Source organism: Pongo abelii, chromosome 4 (assembly GCF_028885655.2).
Source record: "Pongo abelii isolate AG06213 chromosome 4, NHGRI_mPonAbe1-v2.0_pri, whole genome shotgun sequence".
Taxonomy (NCBI): Eukaryota; Metazoa; Chordata; class Mammalia; order Primates; family Hominidae; genus Pongo; species Pongo abelii.
In genome coordinates, this window is record NC_071989.2 from 118514435 (window position 1) to 118536718 (window position 22284).

Genomic DNA, 22284 nt, shown 5'->3' on the forward strand with positions numbered 1-22284 from the left:
TCCCTTAGGTAAACAAAGCAGCCAGGAAGCTTGAACTGGGTGGAGCCCACCACAGCTCAAGGAGGCCTGCCTGCCTCTGTAGGCTCCACCTCTGGGGGCAGGGCACAGACAAACAAAAAGACAGCAGTAACTTCTGCAGACTTAAATGTCCCTGTCTGACAGCTTTGAGGAGAGCAGTGGTTCTCCCAGCACGCAGCTGGAGATCTGAGAAGGAACGGGCAGACTGCCTCCTCAAGTGGGTCCCTGACACCTAACCCCTGAGCAGCCTAACTGGGAGGCACCCCCCAGTAGGGGCAGACTGACACCTCACACAGCCGGGTATTCCTCTGAGACAAAACTTCCAGAGGAATGATCAGACAGTAGCATTCGCAGATCACGAAAACCAGCGGTTCTGCAGACACCGCTGCTGATACCCAGGCAAACAGGGTCTGGAGTGGACCTCTAGCAAACTCCTACAGACCTGCAGCTGAGGTTCTGTCTGTTAGAAGAAAAACTAACAAACAGAAAGGACATCCACACCAAAAACCCAACTGTACAACACCATCATCAAAGACTAAAAGTAGTTAAAACCACAAAGATTGGGAAAAAACAGAGCAGAAAAACTGGAAACTCTAAAAAGCAGAGTGCCTGTCCTCCTCCAAATGAACGCAGTTCCTCACTAGCAATGGAACAAAGCTGGACGGAGAATGACTTTGACGGGTTGAGAGAAGAAGGCTTCAGACGATCAAACCACTCCGAGCTACAGGAGGAAATTCAAACCAAAGGCAAAGAAGTTGAAAACTTTGAAAAAACTTTAGACGAATGTATAACTAGAATAACCAATACAGAGAAGTGCTTAAAGGAGCTGATGGAGCTGAAAGCCAAGGCTCGAGAACTACGTGAAGAATGTAGAAGCCTCAGGAGCCGATGCGACCAAATGGAAGAAAGGGTATCAGTGATGGAAGATGAAATGAATGAAATGAAGCGAGAAGAGAAGTTTAGAGAAAAAAGAATAAAAAGAAACGAACAAAGCCTCCAAGAAATATGGGACTATGTGAAAAGACCAAATCTGCGTCTGATTGGTGTACCTGAAAATGACGGGGAGAATGGAACCGAGTTGGAAAACACTCTGCAGGATATTATCCAGGAGAACTTCCCCAATCTAGCAAGGCAGGCCAACATTCAGATTCAGGAAATACAGAGAACACCACAAAGACACTCCTCGAGAAGAGCAACTCCAAGACACATAATTGTCAGATTCACCAAAGTTGAAATGAGGGAAAAAATGTTAAGGGCAGCCAGAGAGAAAGGTCGGGTTACCCACAAAGGGAAGCCCATCAGACTAACAGAGGATCTCTTGGCAGAAACTCTACAAGCCAGAAGAGAGTGGGGGCCAATATTCAACATTCTTAAAGAAAAGAATTTTCAACCCAGAATTTCATATCCAGCCAAACTAAGCTTCATAAGTGAAGGAGAAATAAAATACTTTACAGACAAGCAAATGCTGAGAGATTTTGTCACCACCAGGCCTGCCCTAAAAGAGCTCCTGAAGGAAGCACTAAACATGGAAAGGCACAACCGGTACCAGCCACTGCAAAATCATGCTAAAATGTAAAGACCATCGAGACTAGGAAGAGACTGCATCAACTAATGAGCAAAATAACCAGCTAACATCATAATGACAGGATCAAATTCACACATAACAATATTAACTTTAAATGTAAATGGACTAAATGCTCCAATTAAAAGACACAGACTGGCAAATTGGATAAAGAGTCAAGAACCATCAGTGTGCTGTATTCAGGAAACCCATCTCACGTGCAGAGACACACATAGGCTCAAAATAAAAGGATGGAGGAAGGTCCACCAAGCAAATGGAAAGCAAAAAAAGGCAGGGGTTGCAATCCTAGTCTCTGATAAAACAGACTTTAAACCAACAAAGATCAAAAGAGACAAAGAAGGCCATTACATAATGGTAAAGGGATCAATTAAACAGGAAGAGCTAACTATCATAAATATATATGCACCCAATACAGGAGCACCCACATTCATAAAGCAAGTCCTAAGTGACCCACAAAGAGACTTAGACTCCCACACAATAATAATGGGAGACTTTAACACCCCACTGTCAACATTAGACAGATCAACGAGACAGAAAGTTAACAAGGATACCCAGGAATTGAACTCAGCTCTGCACCAAGTGGACCTAATAGACATCTACAGAACTCTCCACCCCAAATCAACAGAATATATATTTTTTTCAGCACCACACCACACCTATTCCAAAATTGACCACATACTTGGAAGTAAAGCTCTCCTCAGCAAATGTAAAAGAACAGAAATTATAACAAACTGTCTCTCAGACCACAGTGCAATCAAACTAGAACTCAGGATACAGAAACTCACTCCAAACCGCTCAACTACATGGAAACTGAACAACCTGCTCCTGAATGACTAGTGGGTACATAATGAAATGAAGGCAGAAATAAAGATGTTCTTTGAAACCAATGAGAACAAAGACACAATGTACCAGAATCTTTGGGACACATTCAAAGCAGTGTGTAGAGGGAAATTTATAGCACTAAATGCCCACAAGAGAAAGCAGGAAAGATCCAAAATTGACACCCTAACATCACAATTAAAAGAACTAGAAAAGCAAGAGCAAACACATTCAAAAGCTAGCAGAAGGCAAGAAATAACTAAGATCAGAGCAGAACTGAAGGAAATACAGACGAAAAAAACCCTTCAAAAAATCAATGAATCCAGGAGCTGGTTTTTTGAAAGGATCAACAAAATTGATAGACTGCTAGCAAGACTAATAAAGAAGAAAAGAGAGAAGAATCAAATAGACGCAATGAAAAATGATAAAGGGGATATCACCACCAATCCCACAGAAATACAAACTACCATCAGAGAATACTACAAACACCTCTACGCAAATAAACTAGAAAATCTAGAAGAAATGGATAAATTCCTCGACACATACACCCTCCCAAGACTAAACCAGGAAGAAGTTGAATCTCTGAATAGACCAATAACGGGATCTGAAATTGTGGCAATAATCAATAGCTTACCAACCAAAAAGAGTCCAGGACCAGATGAATTCACAGCCAAATTCTACCAGAGGTACAAGGAGGAACTGGTACCATTCCTTCTGAAACTATTCCAATCAATAGAAAAAGAGGGTATCCTCCCTAAGTCATTTTATGAGGCCAGCATCATCCTGATACCAAAGCTGGGCAGAGACACAACCAAAAAAGAGAATTTTGGACCAATATCCTTGATGAACATTGATGCAAAAATCCTCAATAAAATACTGGCAAACCAAATCCAGCAGCACATCAAAAAGCTTATCCACCATGATCAAGTGGGCTTCATCCCTGGGATGCAAGGCTGGTTCAATATACACAAATCAATAAATGTAATCCAGCATATAAACAGAACCAAAGACAAAAACCACATGATTATCTCAATAGATGCAGAAAAGGCCTTTGACAAAATTCAACAACCCTTCATGCTAAAAACTCTAAATAAATTAGGTATTGATAGGACGTATCTCAAAATAATAAGAGCTATCTATGACAGTCCCACAGCCAATATCATATTGAATGGGCAAAAACTGGAAGCATTCCCTTTGAAAACTGACACAAGACAGGGATGCCCTCTCTCACAACTCCTATTCAACATAGTGTTGGAAGTTCTGGCCAGGGCAATTAGGCAGGAGAAGGAAATAAAAGGTATTCAATTAGGAAAAGAGGAAAGCAAATTGTCCTTATTTACAGACAACATGATTGTATATCTAGAAAACCCCACCGTCTCAGCCCAAAAATCTCCTTAAGCTGATAAGTAACTTCAGCAAAGTCTCAGGATACAAAATCAATGTACAAAAATCACAAGCATTCTTATATACCAATAGCAGACAAACAGAGAGCCAAATCATGAGTGAACTCCCATTCACAATTGCTTCAAAGAGAATAAAATACTTAGGAATCCAACTTACAAGGGACATGAAGGACCTCTTCAAGGAGAACTACAAACCACTGCTCAGTGAAATAAAAGAGGATACAAACAAATGGAAGAACATTCCATGCTCATGAGTAGGAAGAATCAATATCGTGAAAATGGCCATACTGCCCAAAGTAATTTATAGATTCAATGCCACCCACATCAATCTACCAATGACTTTCTTCACAGAATTGGAAAAAACTACTTTAAAGTTCATATGGAACCAAAAAAGAGCCCGCATCACCAAGTCAGTCCTAAGCCAAAAGAACAAAGCTGGAGGCATCACACTACCTGACTTCAAACTATACTACAAGGCTACAGTAACCAAAACAGCATGGTACTGGTACCAAAACAGAGATACAGATCAATGGAACAGAACAGAGCCCTCAGAAATAATGCCACATATCTACAACTATCTGATCTTTGACAAACCTGAGAAAAACAAGCAATGGGGAAAGGATTCCCTATTTAATAAATGGTGCTGGGAAAGCTGGCTAGCCATATGTAGAAAGCCGAAACTGGATCCCTTCCTTACACCTTATACAAAAATTAATTCAAGATGGATTAAAGACTTAAATGTTAGACCTAAAGCCATAAAAACCCTAGAAGAAAACCTAGGCATTACCATTCAGGACACAGGCATGGGCAAGGACTTCATGTCTAAAACACCAAAAGCAATGGCAACAAAAGCCAAAATTGACAAATGGGATCTAATGAAACTAAAGAGCTTTTGCACAGCAAAAGAAACTACCATCAGAGTGAACAGGCAACCTACAAAATGGGAGAAAATTTTCACAACCTACTCATCTGACAAAGGGCTAATATCCAGAATCTACAATGAGCTCAAACAAATTTACAAGAAAAAAAACAACCCCATCAAAAAGTGGGCAAAGGATATGAACAGACACTTCTCAAAAGAAGACATTTATGCAGCCAAAAGACACATGAAAAAATGCTCACCATCACTGGCCATCAGAGAAATGCAAATCAAAACCACAATGAGATACCATCTCACACCAGTTAGAATGGCAATCATTAAAAAGTCAGGAAACAACAGGTGCTGGAGAGGATGTGGAGAAATAGGAACACTTTTACACTGTTGGTGGGACTGTAAACTAGTTCAACCATTGTGGAAGTCAGTGTGGCGATTCCTCAGGGATCTAGAACTAGAAATACCATTTGACCCAGCCATCCCATTACTGGGTATATACCCAAAGGACTATAAATCATGCTGCTATAAAGACACATGCACACGCATGTTTATTGCGGCACTATTCACAATAGCAAAGACTTGGAACCAAGCCAAATGTCCAACAATGATAGACTGGATTAAGAAAATGTGGCACATAGACACCATGGAATACTATGCAGCCATAAAAAATGATGAGTTCATGTCCTTTGTAGGGACATGGATGAAATTGGAAATCATCATTCTCAGTAAACTATCACAAGGACAAAAAACCAAACACCGCATGTTCTCACTCATAGATGGGAATTGAACAATGAGAACACATGGACACAGGAAGGGGAACATCACACTCTGGGGACTGTTGTGGGGTGGGGGAGGGGGGAGGGATAGCATTAAGAGATATACCTAATGCTAAATGGCGAGTTAATGGGTGCAGCACACCAGCATGGCACATGTATACATAGATAACTAACCTGCACATTGTGCACATGTACCCTAAAACTTAAAGTATAGTAATAAAAAAAAAATAAAAAATAAAAAATAATTGAAATTGAAATTAATTAAAAATTAAAAAGCTCTTTTAGGAGAATGCTAACTCATAAATGTTACACGGTAGCAAAATAATTTTGTAACCATAATAGTCATGTAAGAAATACCAGAAAAGAAACATCAATGGGTATTACACTTAGTGGGTAAACGTTTAATGGGAAACAGGCTATTTAGATTGTGTCAAAATATTTTCTTATAAATTAGTTAATTACTAAGGGAATATAGAGTACCTTTATGGTGGGAATATCTATTAGACACCCCCTTAACCAGGTGATGAAAATTTAAATCACCAATAAAAGAACAAACCAATGTCATCCCTGATATGATACACTGAGAAGGACATATTGTTTCTGTGCTATTCTTGCTGACGTTACATAACCTGCAACTAATCATTAGGAAAAATTAAACTCAAGCTGAGTTTCATTCTACAAACTATTCCCTGTATTCTGTAAAAAAAAGTCAAGATTAAGAAACATGAAGAAAGGTTGAGAAACAATTCCAAACAAATGAGACAAAGGTGACATGACAATCAATTGCAGTGTGTGATCTTGGACTGAATCCTGAACCCGGAGGAAAAATAACTATTAAAGAATTTGAAGACAATTGAAAAAAACTTAGTATGACTGTGAATTATAAGACAGCAGTATATCAATTTTAATTTCCTGATTTTAATCAGTGTTCTGTGTTTATGTAAGGTAATTTTATTGGTCTGAGGAATAAATACACTGGGGTGTTAAGGGGAAAAAGGTATGATGTCTGAAATTTACAACAGTTTAGTAAAAATGTATAAGTGTGTGTGTGTGTGTGTGTGTGTGTGTGTGTGTAGATGGAAAGGAAATGAATGATAAAGTAGATGAGGCAATATGTAAACATTTGTGAATCTGGGAAAAGGGTATATGGATGCTCTCTATAGTAATCTCACAACTTTTCCTGTGCTTGAAATTGTATTAAAGCAATATGATACCTCAAAAATATTTGCATTAAGATGCTAAACATTTATTCAGAAAATATTGCAAAGAAATTAATACTTTTGCTCAAATCAATTTTGAGACACTAAAAATATTGCCTTTAAGTATAATTTGCCACTTCATACAAACACACACACACATACTACTATAGGCATACTTCATTTTCTCGTGCTTTGCTTTACTGAATTGCAGACATTGCATTTTTTTTTTTTTTTTTTTTTTTTTACAAATTAAAGTTTTGTGGCAACTTTATATCGAGCAAATCTATTGGTATCATTTTCCAACAGCATGTGCTCACTCGGTGTCTCTGTGTCACATTTTAGTAATTCCCACAATATTTAAAACATTTTCATTGTTATCATATCTGATATGGTGAGCTGTGATTAGTGATCTTTGATGTTACTATTGTAATTGTTTTGGGGTGTCATAAACTCTGTCTATAGAAGATGGCAAACTTAGATACACATTGTACATGTTCTGACTGCTCAACTGACCAGTTTTTCCCCCATCTCTCTCCCTCTGCTTGGGCTTCCCTATTCCCTGAGGCATAACTATATTTAAATTAGGCCTATTAATAACCCCACAATGGCCTTTAAGTGTTTAAGTGAAAGGAAGAGTCACATCTCTCTCCCTTTCAATCGAAATACAGAAATGATTAGGCTTAGTGAGAAAGACATATGAAAACTGAAATAGGCCAAAAGCTAGGTCTCTAGTACCAAATAGTCAAGCTGCGAATGCAAAAAAAAAAAAAAAATAGTTATTAAAGGAAATTAAAAGTGCTACTCTAGTGAGCACATGAATTATTAAAAAAATGCAAAACAATTTAATTGCTGATATGGAGAAAGTTTTCATGGTCTGGATAGAGGATGAAGCCAAAGCCTAATCCAGAGCAAGGCCCTGACTCTCTTCATTTCTATGAAGACTGAGAGAGGTAAAGAAGCTGCAGAAGAAAAGTTGCAATCCAGCAGCAGTTGGTCCATGAATCTTAAGGAAATAAGTTGTTCCTATAACATAACAGTGCAAGGTGAAGTGGCAAGTGCTAATGTAGAAACTGCAGCAAGTTATCCAAAGGATATAGCTAAGATAATTGATGAAGATGGCTACACTAAACAACATATGTTCAATGTGGATGAAAAAGTTTTTTATTGGAAGAAGATTCCATCTTGTACTTTCATAGCTAGAAAGAAGTCAATGCTTCTCTTCAAAGTTTCAAAGGACAGGCTGACAGTCTTAGGGGATAATGCAGCCAATGAATGTAACTAGAAGCCAATGCTCATTGACCATTCTAAAAGTTCTAGGGCCCTTGAGAATTATGCTAAATCTACTCTGCCTATGCTCTAAATATAGTTTAACAAAGCTTAAATGACAGCACATGTTTTTACAGCATGGTTTGCTAAATATCTTAAGCCCATTGTTGGGAACTACTGTTCCTAAAAAAATATTTATTTCAAAATGTTATTGCCCATTGACAATGCACCTAGTTATCCAAAAGCTCTGGTGGAGATGTACAAGGAGACTAATGTTGGTTTCATGTCTGTTAACACAATATTCATTCCAGAGCCCATGAATCAAGGAGTAATTCTGACTTTCAAATCTTCTAATTTAAGAAATATATTTTGATCTTTTATAGATCAAAATGTATTAACAGAACAGAGCCCTCAGAAATAACGCCACATATCTACAACTATCTGATCTTTGACAAACCTGAGAAAAACAAGCAATGGGGAAAGGACTCCCTATTTAATAAATGGTGCTGGGAAAATCAGCTAGCCATATGTAGAAAGCTGAAACTGGATCACTTCCTTACACCTTATACAAAAATTAATTCAAGATGGATTAAAGACTTAAACATTAGACCTAAAACCATAAAAACCCTAGAAGAAAACCTAGGCATTACCATTTAGGACATAGGCATGGGCAAGGACTTCATGTCTAAAACACCAAAAGCAATGGCAACAAAAGCCAAAATTGACAAATGGGATCTAATGAAACTAAAGAGCTTCTGCACAGCAAAAGACACTACCATCAGAGTGAACAGGCCACCTACAAAATGGGAGAAAATTTTCGCAACCTACTCATCTGACAAAGGGCTAATATCCAGAACCTACAATGAACTCCAACAAATTTACAAGAAAAAAACAACCCCATCAAAAAGTGGGCAAAGGATATGAACAGGCACTTCTCAAAAGAAGACATTTATGCAGCCAAAAGACACATGAAAAAACACTCACCATCACTGGCCATCAGAGAAATGCAAATCAAAACCACAATGAGATACCATCTCACACCAGTTAGAATGGCAATCATTAAAAAGTCAGGAAACAACAGGTGCTGGAGAGGATGTGGAGAAATAGGAACACTTTGACACTGTTGGTGGGACTGTAAACTAGTTCAACCATTGTGGAAGTCAGTGTGGCGATTCCTCAGGGATCTAGAACTAGAACTACCATTTGACCCAGCCATCCCATTACTGGGTATATACCCAAAGGACTGTAAATCATGTTGTTATAAAGACACATGCACACGTATGTTTATTGCATCACTATTCACAATAGCAAAGACTTGGAACCAAGCCAAATGTCCAACAATGATAGACTGGATTAAGAAAATGTGGCACATATACACCATGGAATACTATGCAGCCATAAAAAATGATGAGTTCATGTCCTTTGTAGGGACATGGATGAAATTGGAAATCATCATTCTCAGTAAACTATCGCAAGAACAAAAAACCAAACACCGCATATTCTCACTCATAGGTGGGAATTGAACAATGAGAACACATGGACACAGGAAGGGGAACATCACACTCTGGGGACTGTTGTGGGGTGGGGGGAGGGGGGAGGGATAGCATTAGGAGATATACCTAATGCTAAATGGCAAGTTAATGGGTGCAGCACACCAGCATGGCACATGTATACATATGTAACTAACCTGCACATTGTGCACATGTACCCTATAACTTAAAGTATAATAAAAAAAAGGAATACATTTTGTAAGACTGTAGCTGCCAAAGATAGCGATTCCTATAATGGATATGAGCAAGGTAAATTGAAACCCTTCTAAAAGGATTCACCATTCTTGATGTCATTAAGAACATTCATGATTCATGGGAGGAGATCAAAACATCAACATCAATAGTTTGGAAGAAGTTGATTCCAGCCTTTATGGATAACTGAGGAGTTCAAGACTACTGTGATGGTTAATATTGAGTGTCAACTGTGATTGGATTGAAGGATGCAAAGTACTGTTTGTGAGTGTGTCTATGAAGGTGTTGCCAATGGAGATTAATATTTAAGTTAGTGGACTGGAAAAGGCAGACCCCCCTCAATCTGGGTGGGCGCCATCTAATCAGCTGCCAGTGCAGCTAGGATAAAAGCAGGCAGAGGAACATGGAAAGACTGGCTTAGTCTTCCAGCCTCCATCTTTCTCCCGTGCTGGATGCTTCCTGCCCTCAAACATCAGACTCCAAGTTCTTCAACTTTGGGACTCTTGGACCTTTGGCCACAGACTGAAGGCTGCACTGTTGGCTTCCCTACTTTTGAGGTTTGGGGACTTTGACTGGCTTCCTTGCTCCTCAGCTTACAGACAGCCTATTGTGGGACTTCATCTTGTGATAATATGAGTCAATACTCCTGAATAAACTCCCCTTCATATATACATCTATGCTATTAGTTCTGTCTCTCTAGGGTACACTGACTAATACAATTACAGTGAAGAAAACAACCACAGAGGTGGTGGAAATAGCAGAATTAAAATTAGAAGTGGGGTCTAAAGATGTGACAATTGCGGCAAACTCATGATCAAATTTGAACATATGAGGAGTTGCTTCTTATGGATGAGCAAAAGAAATGGTTTCTTGAGATGGATTCTACTCCTGGTAAAGATGCTGTAAACATTGCTGAAATGCAAAAAAGGATTTAAATATCAAATAAACTTAGCTGATAAAGCTGTATCAGGGTTTAAGAGGATTGACTCCATTTTTGAAAAAAAGTTCTACCATGGGTCAAATGCTATGCAACCGTATTTCAGGTTACAGAGAAATCTTTCATTGTGGCGACTTTATTGTTGTCTTATTTTAAGAAATTGCCACAGCCACCCAAATCTTCCACAACCACAACCCTGATCAGTCAGCAGCCATCAACATCAAGGCAAGGCACTCCACCAGGAAAAAGACGGTGACTCACTGAAAGCTCAGATGATTGTTCGCATTTTTTAACAACTAAATATCTTCAAATTAAGGTATGTGCATTTTTTAGACATAATGTTATTGCATGCTTCATAGACTACAGTGTAGTTTAAACATAACTTTTATATGCACTGGGGAATAACAAAATTGTGTAACTCACTTTATTGTGATATTCTCTTTATTGCAGTAGTCTAGAATCCAACTTGCAATATCTCTGAGTTATGCTTATATACATATCATATTTAGATGTTTATTAGATATTCTAAACTTTCTATGCTTCAAACACTAAATATATTATTCTCAATCATTTAGTTCTGGCTTTTCTTCTTTTCTCATTCAAAACCATTCCACCTGATTTTAGTTACATGGTACATTTCTCCCTGTTGCTGAGTCTAAAAACATGAGTGTTATTCCTAAGGCCTCTTTTGCCCACCTTTTTGACATATCCAATTTATTGGCAAATATGGTTAGTTCTACCTTCAAAACAATCTTCTCTAACTCCACTTCTCCTGCCCTACTCCACACCCTCCATTGCATCTCACCTGCCCTCATAAGACCTCCCACCTGATTTCCCTGTATTTCATCTTTCTTCTGTGTTCTCCAGTCACAGTGGCCTTCCTTCTACCCCTTACACAGGCCAGGCTGAATACTTTTCACCTGGAGGCCTTTGTGCCTCCTCTTTGAAATACTCATCTTCCAGGTATTCACATAGCTGTCTCATTTTATCATATGGGTCTTAGCTCAAATGCTACCTCCTCTGAGAGGCTTTTCCTGACCATCCTATATAAAGAAGTCATAATCTAATTTTTCATACCATTACTTGAACTTCTTTCATAGCAGTTCTCACACACCGAAGTTATACATTTGTTGTCCCCATTCAAGAACTATAAGAGGAAGGAATGTGTCTGTTCTTTGTCAGCAGAACACAGTGGCTGAAAAATTGTAGATACTTAATATTTATCAAATGAGTGAAAAATGAACAAAAGCTACAAAATAAATAGTCTTGTATTGTTTCTACTAGACAATAGCATCTTACTATTCATTTCTTGAGTCAATGAATGAAGACACTGAGGAAGGCAGAACAAGGAATAAAGCTTCAAATCTGCAGTTGCCATCATAGGCCAGACTAAGTCTAGAATCTAGACTTATGAATGCTTCCAGTTTGTTCAAAATGCCACTAATTGGTAGCTGGTTGCAATTGGAAGAATGCCATAAATGTAAATGGACAACTAGGCGTCGAGCCTGCTAGCATATGGTGTGACTTTTAAGCTCAAATTTATTCAGGTGTATCACGAAGCATCAGTCAGAGAATTTTAAAATGTCGCCTTTATATAACGAGGGAAATTTGACACACACTAAGTTTATGGGAAAAGCTGTTCCATATAACAAGTAAGTGGAGAGCATTACATTTTGAACAAAAGAGATAACTAGGATAATACGAATCACCACAGCATTTGGAAAGACCTGGGAGTTAAACTCATATATACCTTAAATCTACGATCTAGCTATCAATCAATGTATCTATGTATCTACCTATGTATCTATCTATCTATCTATCTCTTTCTATCTATCATGAACCTACTCTAAAATTTCATGCTATAGTTCACTAAACTGCATACATTTCTAAGAACCTTGAGACAGTAAATAAGAAGTGGAGCATATTAATGCCCATCATGGTAATGCTTACACAGGAAGCCAGCCAGAGCTGAGGACTGGCTTTCTTAAGGCAGTACATCCTTATAAACAGACACTTTTTCCAAAGAAAGCTGAGATGGTCTAACAAATCGACAAAGGATAGCACTACCAAATGATCTTCAATGTAGGTGCAGAGTGAAAAGCTGTCTTTACTTTCTGCATTAGCACACTGTCAATGAATACTCTAATAGACAAAGACAGGGAAAACCAGGTTGAGAAGATTAGACTGTTTAGAAAGCTGTCTTGGCAAAATATTGTATCTGTGAGGTATCCTCCAGAGCTGAGGCTATGTCCAGCTTTCTATTTGTCACTGGGAACTTTACCTGACAAAACTGTCATGTTCAACTTCTTAAGCCATTCCATCAGTGTCATCTCTGATTGGTGGTTAACATCTTATGAAAAAGCAGCCTCTATAAAAGGGTAGCCTAGAGCCCAGTCACCTTACCAGCCCTGAACTCAGGCTGCATAGTATTTTAGTTGGGTCAGGTTTCATTATATGGGTCTGAAAGTACCACAGCATTATTTTCTTTTCCTCTGTATATATGTTTATTTGATAAAAATTTTGATTTTCATTGCCTATTTAGACTCAATATTTTGGTATATAAATAGACATTTAAAGTTTGCTTTAGAAATTTGACAATTCCAAAAATCTAACACATGTAGACAACTAATCTAGAAATTTGAACTAAATAAATAAGATGTGTCCAGTGATATATCCTCAAATTCATTTATCACTGCATTGTTGATAAAAGTAAAAAATTGGGTGTTACTAATGGCCAATAATAGAGAATTGGTAAAATGAGTTATTGCTCCTACATGGAATATGCTACTCACCACTCCCAATTGGTTAGAAAAATAAGAGTTCATTTATTAAGTTAATTCTCCAATATTTATTGGGTATCTACCATGCATGAGCTTCTTTCTGCTCTAGTAATGGAATATAGCAATAAACAAGACAGAAAATCTCCACTCTCATAATACATTCATTCTAGATAGATACATTTAATGAGTTGGAAAAAATGATCTTTCATGAGCAACTGAAAATAGCAGATTAAAAATGTACATACAAAATAATATCGATTATGTAAATTAGAAAGAAATCTATTTACTAATTGAATATAGCTGTTTGGATAGAAAGGCATTTATGGAGAGATTGGATTGTTTGAGAAAAGCTAATCACAACTTTGAAAAATTCCCAAAATATTACCTTAGTACTGCTAAGGCAAAAGAAAGTTATATCACCACAGAAAAGTAGATCACTTTCTAATGTAGATTCACATAAACCAAATTTTTGAAAATACATACACAAAAAGAGAATACCAAGATAATGATTTACAAAGAGAACTAATTTAAAAGCATAATCTCTCTCTATAGGCAATTCCATGGAGGAAATTTTTTTTTGAAAGTTTGCATATATATGGCAAAAAATCAGAGAATTAGGTATATAGAAGTTGGTTTCTCCAGTATCCACTGTTCTATGCTTCCTCTACCTAGTCGTCTCCTAATTGTGAATGTTTTGTTTTCCATGAGTTTATTTACTCAACAGAGTTAAGTAACTTGATTGAACATGGACTTTTTGGTATTTACAATCTGTCCCCACATCCATTAAAGTATATTTAGTTCTAGATTTTAAGGTTCACAGGACAAGCATAGTTTTGTTTTTTGTTTTTTTTTTTTTTTTTTTGAGATGGAGTCTCTCTCTGTTGCCCAGGCTGGAGTGCAGTGGCGCAATCTCGGCTCACAGCAAGCTCTGCCTCCTGGTTTCACGCCATTCTCCTGCCTCAGCCTCCCGAGTAGCTGGGACTACAGGTGCCCACCACCACGCCCGGCTAATTTTTTTTTGTATTTTTAGTAGAGACAGGGTTTCACTGTATTAGCCAGGATGGTCTCGATCTCCTGACCTCATGACGTGGCCAAGCACAATATCTTAATGTTGCTTGAACTATAGTATTTGTGTGTGTCTGAGTGTGTGTGTGTGTGGTGTGTATGCTGGATAAGCCACCTCCAAAAAATAGATCTGGAAGGAGCACACTAAAATATTACAATGATTATCATTATCTAAGGTTGATTGATAGAAAAAGGGATCATTGATGGCATTTCTTTTACTCAATATTTTATGAAATATATGTATTATGGTTATAATCAGAAAAAAAATTTAAAGAAGATGGATGGCAGACCAATACGTCTACCAATAAAGTTGGAAAAATAAGCTTACATAATTCATCTGGCTAAAGACATCATTGTGATGCTAAAATCATGAAGACTGGATAAAAAAGGTTTTCAAAGGAATAGAACCATAGAGAGGTAGGCTAACCCTCCCCTAGGATACTTTTCTCCATTTAATTTGTCAATTCTGCCTGCAGAACATGTGACTAAAAATCTAGGCTTTTCCCAGGTAGGAGCCTATTGGTGGCAAACCGAGAAATTAGGAGAGAATATGGTGGTGTTCTAGGGCTGATGAGATGACAAAACTGAATAATGGATGAGTTTCAAAATTCAGCCAGTTTTTCTTTGATGGTACTGTCAAATTCTAAAGCTTATGCAGTTGGGCAGCTAATACACTAACAGAAAGCCACTGAGAATAAAAACTGAATTTGCAGAATAGCTTCAAAACTATGAAAGCCATCATATCCAGAACTCATGAAATATTTCAAACAGCTTTGCAAACAAAAGATACAACAAATACATAAAAATTTATGCCTATATACATCATATTAAGACTACTGAAAGTGAAAGATAAAAATATTCAAATAATATTTATATTAGTTTGCTAGGACTGCCATTAAAAAGTACCACAAATTGGGTAGATTCAAAAGTAGAAATATATTTTCACACAGTTCTGGAAGCTAGAATTCCATGATCAATGTGTCCACATGGCTCCTTCTGTGAGCTATAAGAGAGAAACACATCCCAAGATTCTTCTTTCCAATATTCTACTCTAGCAGGGTTCTTTTGTTGTTTGTTTTGGGAATCTTCTATACTCTTTGGCTTTGGGTGCATCACCCTGATATGTGGATTTACCTTTACATGACATTCTCCCTGTGTGCATATTTGTGGCCAATCCCCACTTTTTGTAAGGACACCAGTCATATGGGAATAGGGGCCCACTCCAATTCAGCATAATTTCGGGGGAATACAGTTCAACCCACAACAAGGGATCTTCGTTGGAAGAAAAAAAAAGATACATTACTTTAAAAGAAAAAAAAAGATATATCACAGCTAACTTCTCAACAGGAATAATGGAACCCAGAATACAATGAAATAACATCTTTAAGTTTTGAAAGAAAATAATCACCAATCCAAAATTATTTTCCCAGTAAAAATATATTTCATATAAGAGCATAAAATAATGTTGTTTTAACATAAAAAGTTTAAAGAATTTATTACTAACAGACCTTGATTAAACACTTAAAAACATTACATGAAAATTATGAAACTATTTTAAACTGAGAGTATAGACATACTACTATAAAATGATGAACCAAGGTTGTTAGAGGGAAATTTATAGCCCTAAATAAAAGCTTGCCTTAAATAAATTTATAACTTTAAATATCAATGTAAAAGGAAAGGCTAATAATTATATTTCTTATAAACAGGGATGTGATAATGTTAAATGAAACATTGGAAATGCTATTCGAACGATATATAAAAACCACAATATGTCATGATTATATAAGTATAATCCCAGGAAAGCAAGGTTAATTTGTGATGAAAAATTTACCAGTTTAATAAAAGAAAATCATATAATCATCTTAATAGATGAATGAACACATTTGCTCAAATCCCAGATCGTTTCATAATAATAAAAAAACTTGGGAATAATGTCAGTAAGATGGCTGTCTAGAAGCCCTTAGTGCTTGTAACTACCACAAAGTCAGCAGAAACAATAAACAACTATATTTTGATAAAAATAACTAAAGGAGAGTACTGGAATATGTCAAAGGAGTACCAGAAACCATGTAGAGCACAAAAACTCTAGAAACATAGAAAACAAAAGAAAATACCTGGCCTTCACTAATTCATCCCTAAACCAGAATAAGCTTGAAACCAGGAGGAACTTCTCTCTGTGGGGAAAAAGTAAGCAATGGGATCCCAGCAGCCCCAATCAACATTTTGGACGCCTAAAGTTCTCACCACTGGGGTCTTCAGCAATCCCCATGAGAATGAAGTCCAGCTAAGAGAGCTGTCTGGAGTCCATACATTTGTGCCTCCCCCATAGAAACAGCCAATACTGTGCCCCTCGCCCAGTGGCCTGCAGAGCTTTTACACCATACCATTTTGAAACTGGAACTATGACTGGCATGTGTCTTGCTCCAGATTGAGCCATGGAAATCTTCCAACCCTGAGGCTTAGCAGCCACTAAATCATCCTTGTCTGGTAGTCCAATATCTCTGAGCTGGGCTGTGAACTGCTGTTATACCCTACCAAATGGGGCCAAGCACCCCTGAAGCCATTCCACCTACCCATCCCAGTCATGGCTGTGCCCTGCCTCCTCAGAGACCAAGCTAAAGTTACACATTCCTCCTGGGGAAATGGTGCCTTGGTGAAGCCACCCCATCTACCCCTCCAAGCCACTGCTGCACCCTGAACCATGGGACCTGAGCTAAAGCTGTGCACTCCCTCCTAGGGAAATGGTGCCTTGGTGGAGCTGATTGATATATCCCTCCTAGTTGCTGCTGCACCCTGTTCCCCTGTGTCAGCACTGAGGTGATGCTCTGTATCCAGGGGAAACAGTGCCTTAGCCACCCAGAGCTGTCAATCCCCTCAGCCTGAGCTGAAATGACACATTGCCTTCCAGGGAATCAGTGCCTTGGCTAAGCTGAGCAGCTATGTACACCACGATTGCGCTGATAGAGCATTCCATGTCCCAGGGGAAAAAATGTAGTGGCTGAGCTGAGACACCCTGCCTTACAGTCCATAAAACTCTAACACTCTGCTTCCCTGAAGTTGGAATAGCCCCCTAAAATTTGAGCTGCTGGACATTTTCTTTGCCAAAGAGTGGAGTCATTCCTGTGATGCTCCCTGCCCCCGCCCAGAACTCCAGCAACAGCCACGCTCTACCATGTTGGAGTTCGTACTGCTGCTGCATCTGGCTTCACAGAGTTTGGGATACTGCCAAGTCCAACTATCCCAGGGTCCAGAGTCACCGCTACACAGTGCCTCATCCTCTGAGATCTGAGTTTCTAAAGAACCTTGTTGGTTCTGTTTCATGCAGTGCAGCTGTACCCTGCTCCCTGGACCCAAACATCTAGAAAACCTTCTCTTCCTCAGGGACGGGCCTGTGCTGTCCCCCAGGGTCAGAGTTATAGCTACAACCTTGTTCCCTGGGCACAAGCACTGGAAGATGCCTCACAGTCACAGACCATGGTTCTGTGAGGAATCCACATTCTACCCGACCACAGAGAATGAACTTGTACGTAAAAGCCCAGGTGCCACAAAAAGTTCACAAGACACTGACCTGGAACCCCTGCTTCATAGCCACTGTAAACATCTGTGCCCTGGAACCCAGCATGCTGCAGCTGCTTAGGAACCAAGTCAGACACAGCACCAAGGGAAATTTCCTTGGCTTAGTCTTCCCATTGTGGGAAATAAAAAAATAAGAGGACCATATAAACTCTTGCCACTGAGGACCCTAACAGCTTGTGCTGCTACCATCACTCCTACAAACTCCTACAGCATAGGCCACTGAGGTACCCAGTTATTGCTGATGTTGATTGCAACTTAGAACCAGAGTCAGCACACCCTTCCTAACCAGGACATTAAGACCCATTTTCAGGTGAAAGTATTTCTCTATGAAAGCCACTTTGTAAAGTTTAGAAGAGGTGATTGTTACGCCAGATGCACAGACATCAACACAGAGACACAAAAAAGCAATGAAAAATCAAGAAAATCTGACACCACCAAAGGAGCACAATAGTAGTCCAGTAACAGCTCCCAAAGAATTGAAAATCTACAAATTGCCAGAAAAGAAATTCAAAATAATGACCTTAAGGAAATTCAGTGAGATACAAGATAATACAGATAGACAATTCGATTAAACCAGGAAAACTTCATGATCTAAATGATAACCTTACCAAAGAGATAGACATCATTAAAAACAACCACACAGAAATACTGGAGTTGAAGAATTCAATGAATAAAATAAAAAAGTACAATAGAGAGCTTCAAAAAATACAGTTGAGACTAAATAAAGCAAAAGAAAGAATCTCTGAACTTGAAGACAGGTCATTTGAAATTACCAAGTCAGAAGAAAAAAATAAGAATGAAAAAGAGTGAAGACAGCATACAAGACTTATGGGACAGCATTAAATGAACAAACATTTGTATTATGGGAATTCCAGAAGGAAAAGAGAGAAAGATGCAGACAGAAAACTGACTTAATAAAATAATTGGTGAAAACTTCCCAAGTGTTTGAAGAGATATGGAAATCCAGATAGATGAAGCTCAAAGGTCCCCAAGCAGATTAAAATCAAAGAGGACTTCACTGAGAGACATTAATTAAACCCTCAAAAGTCAAAGACAATGAGAGGATTTTAAAGACAGCAAGAAAAAAGCACTGAGTCACATATAAAGGAATTCCATTATGATATCAGTGAACTTCACAGCAGACACGGTGTAGTCCAGGAGAGAATGGGATGACATATTCCAAGTGCTGAAAGAAAAAAAAAAAAAAGAAGACAAAAAACCTGGCAGCCAAGAATTCTATACCTAGCAGACCTGTCCTTCGTTAATGAGAAAGGAGAAATAAAATCTTTTCCAGACAAGCAAAAGTTGAGGAAATTTATCACTACTAGAGCTAACCTACAAAACATGACTATGACAGTCCTTTGAGTAGAAACAAAGTTGTTTTTCAGAAAAGATAAACAAACCAACAAACTTTAAGCCAGACTAAGAAGAGAAAAAAGAGAGAAGACTCAAAGAAATCAAATCAAAGGTGAAAAAGAAGACATTACAACATATAACACAGAATTGGAAAGGATCATAAAAGACTACTACTATGAACAACTATACACCTACAAATTGGGAAACCTAGAAGAAAGAGGTAAGTTCCTAGACACTTCTATTCAACATATTACAGGAAGTTTTAGCCAGAACAGTTAGACTAAAGAAGGAAATAAAATGCATCCACATAGGAAAGGAGGAAGTCGAACTGTCCTGATCTGCAGGAGATGTGATCTTATACAGAAAAGCCAAAGACTCCACAAAAAACTATTATAACTAATAAACAAATTCAGTAAAGTTTCAGGATACAAAATCAACATAAAAATTGGTAGCATTTTTACATGCTAATGATGAACTATCTGAAAAAGAAATAAAAGCAAACAACTCCATTCACAATAACTACAAAAAATAAGATACCTTCGAATAAATTTAAGGAGGTGAAAAATCTCCAAAACAAAAACTATAAAACACTGATTATAGAAATTGAAGTGGACATAAATAAATGGAAAAAATATCCTGTGTATATGCAGTGGAAGAATTAGTATTATTAAAACGTCCATACTCCCAAAATTTTTCTGCAGAGTCATTGCAATACCTATCAAAATACCAATGAATTCTTTACAGAAATAGAAAAAATAGGGATCCTAAAATTTTTAATGAACCACAAAAGACTCTGTAAATCAAAGCACTCTTGAGCAAACAAAACCAAAACCAAATAAACACAACACAGCTGAAGGCATCTCACTCCCTAACTTCAAAATATACTACAAAGCTATAATAACAAAAAAAGCATGGTGTTGACATAAAAATGAATACATAACCAGAATATACAAGAAACTGAAACAACTCAATAACAAACAAAATGGATTAAAAATGGGCAAAATATGTGAATGGATATTTTTCAAAAGAAGACATATAAATGCCCAAAAGTTACATAAAAATACTCAACATCACTGATCATCAGGAAAATGCAACTCAGAACCACAGTGAGATATCACCGCCCTCCAGATAGAATGCAAAGTTATCTAAAAAACAAAAGATAAGTGTTGCCAAGGATGTGAAGAAAAGGGAACCCTTATGCACTGTTGGTAGGAATATAAATTAGTACAGTCATTATGTTAAATATTATGGAGGTTTCTAAAATATTGAAAATAATAAATGTATATACCTACTATGTACTCCCAAAAATTAAAAATTAAAAAATTAAAAAAAAATCGAAGTACCACATGATCCAGCAATCTCACTACTGGGTATATATTCAAAGGAAATGAAATCATTATGTCAAATAGATATCTGCAATCCCATGTTTATTGCAGCACTATTCACTATAGCTGAGATATAGAATCAATGTAAGTGTCCATCAATGGAAAAAATGAATAAAGAAAATATAATATATATACCCAATGGAATACTAGTCAAACTTAAAAAAAAAAGAGGAAATTCCATGATATGCAATAACATAGATAAACCTGGAGGACATTCTGTTAAGTGAAATAAGCCAGACACCAAAAAAAAAAAAAAAAAAAAAAAAAACCTGCAAAATAACTTACTCCTGCGTGAAATCAAAAGTGGTTACTATCATAGGCTGGGGGTCGGGGAGAGTAGGGGGTAGAGAGAAATGGGGAGAGGTTGATCAATAGGTACACAAAGTTACAGCTAGATAAAATAAGTAAATTGTGGTGTTGCACAATATAGTGACTATAGTTAACAAAAATACATTGTACATTTCAAAATAGCTATAAGAATGGATTCTGAATGTTCTCATCACAAATAAATGTTTGAGATAAATGATTTGCTAAGTACCCTGATTTGATCATTATATAATGTGTACTTATACTGAAATGTCACATGGTACCCCATTAATATGTACAATTATTATATGTCAGTTAAAAATACAATGAAACTTTTAAAATATTAGCAAATTATGGCTAGAAGTTACTTCTTAACCTGGTAAAGATTTTTTAAAACCTACAGCTAATTGTTTGATGTATCCCTGTTCTGTTTTTAATTAAACTCCAATTCTCATTTTACATATTCTTGGGGAAAAAAACCTACAGCTAATATCACCTTTAATGGTGATTTACTCAGACCTTTACCCATGATACTGGGAATGATTCAAGAAATGTACACTATGATCACTTATATCTAACTATAAATTAGAAGTTCTAGCTAGCACAATGAGGAAAGGCAAGGACATAAAAGGCATACATATTAGAATTTCAAAGAACAGAAAAAATTGTTATCTTCAGTGACTTTTATACTTAGAAAATAAAGATACCCACTTATAAATAATTAGACTTAATATGCATATTTAATAAGTTGCTATACAGTTAATATACAAAGTCATTGCCATTTCTTTGTATTAGCAAGAAATAAAAAGCAAATAAAAATTTAAAAGCTGTCATTTGAAAAACATCAAGAAAAAACAAATAATTAATGCTAATGAAAAATTATTATAATTTCTACACTGAATATTGTCAGAAATAAAAGAACACTTCAGTGAACTGAGGACTATACTATGATCATAAATCAAAAGATACGTATTTTTCAATACAGTATTGAAACAATTTTTTAGTGCAGTATTTTTCCCAAATTAGTTCCTAGATTCGACATTTAAATATTAGATGCTAATATTTGTGTAAAAATGCAAAAGTCCTGAAGACCCTAAAACAATCTTGAAGTAGAAGCCCAAATATTTTATTAAGATTCATCACACAGTCACATAAATTAAAATGATGGCATTAGTGTAAGGAAGTAGACCAATGGAA

At 37.1% G+C, this 22284-nt stretch overlaps 1 protein-coding gene and 1 long non-coding RNA gene across 10 annotated transcripts in view; one reads left to right on the forward strand and one right to left on the reverse strand.

Moving 5' to 3' along the window:
* Positions 1-22284, reverse strand: part of TMEM232 (transmembrane protein 232) — a 332283-nt gene that overhangs the window by 53321 nt on the left and 256678 nt on the right. The window lies entirely within an intron of this gene.
* LOC129059493 (uncharacterized) overlaps positions 10094-22284 on the forward strand; it is a 36706-nt gene continuing 24515 nt past the window's right edge. The window contains exon 1 of the long non-coding RNA XR_008525434.2: positions 10094-10932. This is a non-coding gene — a long non-coding RNA (uncharacterized LOC129059493). The remainder of the gene's footprint in view (positions 10933-22284) is intronic.